This window comes from Spinacia oleracea, chromosome 6, assembly GCF_020520425.1.
Source record: "Spinacia oleracea cultivar Varoflay chromosome 6, BTI_SOV_V1, whole genome shotgun sequence".
NCBI lineage: Eukaryota > Viridiplantae > Streptophyta > Magnoliopsida > Caryophyllales > Amaranthaceae > Spinacia > Spinacia oleracea.
Genome location: NC_079492.1, coordinates 48,170,586 through 48,176,601, shown reverse-complemented (window position 1 = coordinate 48,176,601; position 6,016 = coordinate 48,170,586).

The following is a 6,016-nucleotide window of genomic DNA, read 5'->3' as shown; positions in this document are numbered from 1 at the left end:
TAGGATAGAAAATATGGTCTGCGTACCATTAATTTGAATGTAATTGGTCTAAAGTACCAAAATTGTTTTTCAATTCAAATATGGTTTGCGTACCATCAAATAGTTGTAATTAGTTTAATTATAGCTTATCCTATTTGAAGAAAATGGCGCCTCCCACGGTGAAATTCAAGACGAAGTATCCATTTTCAAGACGGACTTTGAAGTTGAAGCTTCAAGATGAAGTCGGGCCATACTAGATCACATTTATCTTATGCATGTTTTAAGTTATTTATTGCTTTTAAATATGTCTTAAATATGCATGAGATCAAAGCTTGATTATGTTGCATGATTAAGGATTTTAGTTCACTTAAAATCTAACCAACATAGTAAGAGCTTTAAGTTCCAAACTTAAAAATTGAGTTAAAAGGTGCCATGCCAAAATAACACTTACTTGGATATCCTTTCTTCATCGATCTTAGTAATAGTTTTCCGCCATAGCGAGGTGTTACTTATCGATACTAAAGGGGTAAGGTACACAAATAATTGTGAGTACATGTTAGTTTTGGTGAAACTCAACGATATAAATAAGGAGTCCTTTTATGTCGTGGCAAAATCGATAGGTTTACCTAATAAGTTCTTAGACGTACCTATCAACCAAGAGTAATTTCTAGACTATTAGCAAAAGGCATTTGCTTACCTAAAAGATTTTAGAATTAAGTCTAAATACATAATGTGCTTAATTCTTCAATGGATTTTAGGATCTTAGAATCATTTTATTCACACCTGCCGGAACACATAACTTGAATAGAATGCTTAATGAACATTGAATTATGCATGTATGCTAGAATTTAAGTTTATTAAGAGAAACTGTGAATGATTATTTATTTGTTTATTCTTTTCAATTGTAGTTTTAATTATGGCAAACAACAATTCATTCAACATTCGATCAATTCTCGAAAAGGAGAAGTTGAGCGGGAAAAACTTCCTTGACTGGCAAAGGAACTTGCAAATAGTTCTTATGCAGGAAGAAAAGGAGTATGTCCTGGAAGCGGCGATGCCCGAAGACCGCTGAAAAGACGCTCAAAAGTGATAAGCAGGATGTGCTTATGGTGTGTGGGGGCAAGTTCAAGAAATATGGAAAGAAGAGGAATACTAAGAAAGGTGGCAACAAGGCTAGCCCAACTAAGCAAACTGGCGCTAAGTTTGAAAAGAGGAAGGTCAGTCAACCCACTTCTGAATCCGAATGCTTCTACTGCAAGAAGAAGGGGCATTGGAAGAGAGATTGCTTGAAGCTAAAGGAAGATCAGAAGAACGGAACAGTCGTTCCATCTTCAGGTATTTTCGTTATAGACTGTACACTTGTTAATTCAACTTCTTGGGTATTAGATACAGGTTGTGGCTCACACTTATGTTCCAATTCTCAGGGACTAAGAAGAAGTAGAAAGTTAAGCAAGGGTGAAGTCGACCTACGAGTGGGAAATGGAGCAAGGATTGCTGCATTAGCTGTAGGAACTTATTATTTGTCGTTTCCCTCTGGGCTAGTTTTGGAACTGGAAGAGTGTTTCCATGTTCCAAGTCTTACTAAAAACATCATTTCAGTTTCTTGCTTAGATGCTAAGGGATTTTCCTTTTTAATAAAAGACAATAGTTGTTCGTTTTATTTTAAAGAGATGTTTTATGGATCTGCTAGATTAGTCAATGGACTTTATTTATTAGATCACGACAAACAAGTTTATATCATAAATACCAAAAAGGCCAAAAAGGATGATTCAGATCTCACCTATCTGTGGCATTGTCGATTAGGCCATATTAACTTGAAACGCATGGAAAGACTTCAAAAGGAAGGAATTCTAGAACCATTTGACTTAGAGGATTATGGTAAGTGCGAATCATGTTTACTTGGCAAAATGACAAAGCAACCTTTCTCTAAAGTCGGAGAAAGAGCAACTGAACTATTGGGTTTAATCCATACAGATGTATGTGGACCAATGAGTACAAATGCTAGAGGTGGTTTCAGCTACTTTATCACTTTCACTGATGACTTCAGTAGATATGGTTATGTCTACCTAATGAAGCATAAGTATGAATCCTTTGATAAATTCAAGGAATTTCATAGTGAAGTAGAGAATCAATTAGGCAAGAAGATTAAGGACTGCGGTCTGATAGAGGCGGTGAATATCTGAGCTATGAATTTGATGACCATCTGAAAGAATGTGGAATTCTATCAGAATTGACTCCTCTTGGAACACCACAATGGAACGGTGTGTCAGAACGGAGGAACAGAACCTTGCTAGACATGGTTAGGTCAATGATGGGTCAGGCCGAACTTCCAATAGAATTTTGGGGACATGCACTAAATACAGCTGCACTCACTATAAATAGAGCTCCGTCTAAAGCTGTCGAAAAGACTCCATATGAGTTATGGTTTGGAAAACCTCCAAAAGTGTCTTTTCTTAAGATTTGGGGATGTGAAGTATACGTCTAACGATTAATTTCAGACAAACTTCATCCGAAATCTGACAAATGTATCCTTGTGGGCTATCCAAAGGAAACAACGGGGTATTACTTCTACAATACATCTGAGAACAAGGTGTTTGTTGCTCGAGATGGTGACTTTTTGGAGAAAGATCACATTTCCAAAAGGACAAGTGGGAGAAAAGTAGACGTCGAAGAAATTCGAGTCGAACAACAAACTCTATAGAATGCTCAAGATGACATTAAGGATGAAACTCAGAGATCTTTAGAAGAATCTGGTGAGAATCATGGTCAATCTAGAAATGTTACCCCGCGTAGATCGCAGAGATATAGATCTCATTAGGAAAGGTACTTAGGTATTTTGACGAACGAGAGCTATGACGTTCTATTACTTGAAAGTGATGAACCTGCGACTTACAAACAAGCTATGACGAGCCCTAGCTCCAAGCAATGGCAAGAAGCCATGCAATCTGAATTAGACTCCATGTCAGAAAACCAAGTATGGGATTTGGTCGATTTGCCAGATGTCTACCAAGCCATTGGAAGCAAATGGGTTTTCAAACTGAAAAAGGACAAGGATGGGAAACTTGAAGTTTTCAAAGCTAGATTGGTTACAAAAGGTTACAGGCAAGTCGACGGTGTGGATTACGATGAAACCTTTTCACCAGTTGAAATGCTAAAGTCAATTCGGATAATGTTAGCAATCGCTGCGTATTACGACTACGAAATATGGCAGATGGATGTCAAAACCGCTTTCTTAAACGGCGTGTTAACAGATACTGTGTTTATGACACAGCCTGAAGGTTTTGAGGATCCAAAGAATGCTAAAAAGGTATGGAAGCTAAAGAAATCAATCTACGGATTGAAGCAGGCATCCAGGAGCTGGAATATACGTTTTGATGAAGCAGTCAGTGACTTTGGTTTCATCAAGAACGCAGACGAATCTTGTGTATACAAGAAGGTCAGTGGGAGCAAAATTGCTTTCCTGGTATTATATGTCGATGACATATTACTTATCGGAAATGACATTCCTATGTTGAACTCTGTCAAGATTTGGCTTGGGAAATGTTTTTCGATGAAGGATCTAGGAGAAGCACAGTACATATTGGGCATCAAGATTTACAGAGATAGATCTAAAAAGATGATTGGACTTAGTCAAAGCACTTATATCAATAAAGTACTTGATAGGTTCAAGATGGCAGACTCCAAGCGAGGCTACCTACCCATGTCTCATGGAATAACTCTAAGCAAGACTCAGTGCCCAAAAACACTTGATGAGCGTAGACGAATGAATGGGATTCCATATGCATCATTGATTGGTTCAATAATGTATGCTATGATATGTACACGCCCGGATGTTGCGTACGCACTCAGTGCTACGAGCAGATACCAGTCAGACCCAGGAGAGGCACATTGGACTGCTGCCAAGAACATTCTGAAGTACCTGAAAAGGCACAAAGATGACTTCCTGGTCTATGGTGGAGATGATGAATTAATTGTTAAAGGCTATACGGACGCAAGTTTCCAAACCGACAAAGATGATTTCAGATCACAGTCTGGGTTTGTCTTCTGCCTCAACGGAGGAGCAGTAAGCTGGAAAAGTGCTAAGCAAAGCACCATTGCGGATTCTACAACTGAAGCGGAGTACATTGCTGCACATGAAGCAGCAAAGGAAGCTATATGGCTAAGGAAGTTAATAGGTGAACTTGGTGTAGTCCCCTCCATTAAAGGACCAATAGCCCTGTATTGTGATAATAACAGAGCTATTGCACAGGCAAAGGAGCCTAGACACCACCAAAGAGTCAAGCATGTACTTCGTAGATTTCACCTTCTACGAGAGTTCGTTGAAAGAAAAGAAGTCGAGATAAGAAAGATTGGAACTGATGACAACATATCAGATCCATTGACTAAACCTCTGCCGCAGGCGAAGCACAACTCGCACACTGCAGCTATGGGAATCAAGCATATTGGAGAATGGCTTTGATGTCCTTATTTAATGTTTTAAAGTTTTAGAGTTTAATACTTTGTAAAACATTATTGGTTAATCATTCACAATAAATGAATAGAATTAATTTTCCATTTAATTTGTGGTTTAAAAAATGATGAGTCCCTTCAATTTGACGAAATATTCAAGATAGACTGTCAGGACCAGTCATGTGACTAAGAAATGTCTATCAAGTGAACTTGAATGTCAAAGGTTGAAAATGGTCCCTGGTCGGAGTTTTCTATAAAATGGAAGCATAGAAAACGTTAGACGACTAGAATGCAAGATGACTAGTAGTTCTGTTTCTTGAACTATGTGGACATGGCAATGTCATAATCATTTGCATAGATACTTAGTTTGAGAAGACTAGTATCGGATAGACCTATGAAACTTTACTGTAAGAGATGAAAATCTGTCATAAGTAAATTTCATTAAAATTATTAGACACTAAATCCTCAATACCTGAGTGATTTGAGATTACTTGTTTGAGAACTGGTTACTTTGACGTTGACCACCGTCGCACCGTAAAAGGAGGCTATAAAGGCAGCGCTCAGGTAATCACCTACCAAACGAAGTCTAATCTCAATATCGCAAGATTGGGATTGTCCTCCCATAAATCGGGATGAGATGCTTAAAAGTTGTACAAGGCCACTCGGAGAGCTAGAAACTGTGAAATGCATGGCCGTGCTCGGATGAATCATAGGCTATGATTATCTGTTTATTTGATCAGTTGAACTCTGAAACCGAGAAACACCTCTGGACATAATAAGGATGACAACTCTTACCTTATGTTCAAGAGCAAGCATCGAGCGACAAAGGAATTAGGTAATGCACACTTGTCCCTAAGGACAAGTGGGAGACTGAAGGAAATAGTGCCCTTGGTCCAAGTGTTAGGTTATGATACATATGACAATTCATAAATCATGCGGAAAAACCATAAAGCCAGGAAAGCATATTATTTTCACATAATCATTTAGCATAGTATATATGCATACATGTTGTAGCGTGCCTTCCCTAGCTGCGCCCGAACCGAACAAGAACAAGTCTTTAGGACTCCAAATGTCGTCCCTCCGTAGATAGTCCACAGTACGTCCGGATCCGCCTCAAGTTAAACCAACTAGAATCGCCCTTAAGGTTACTAGGAATTTCGGCTATGTGTTTGCAAGTGTATGGCTGATTTTTCTTTCAAAAACTTACCCTTTGAATACTTCAATCGTGCGTATAAATTATGACCCTAGGCCCTTATTTATAGAGGTTTGGAAAGGGAATTGGAATCCTAGTAGGATACGATTTAATTAAACTTAGAATCCTACAAGGACTCTATTTAATTAAATAATCCTAATAGGAATAGGAATTTAATCATACATCAAATCCTAAAAGTTTTAGGAATTATGCATGGACACAAACACACACACGAGCATGACCCGCAAGCATGCAGGCCATGCCCGCGCACAGCCCACACGCCCACGAAGCCCATGCGAGCTACCGCAGCCCACGAGGCTGCCATGGCCTAATCTGCGCGCTGGGCCTGCCTTGCGGTAGGCCTGCCGCAGCCTTGGGCTGTGTTGTGGCGCGCCA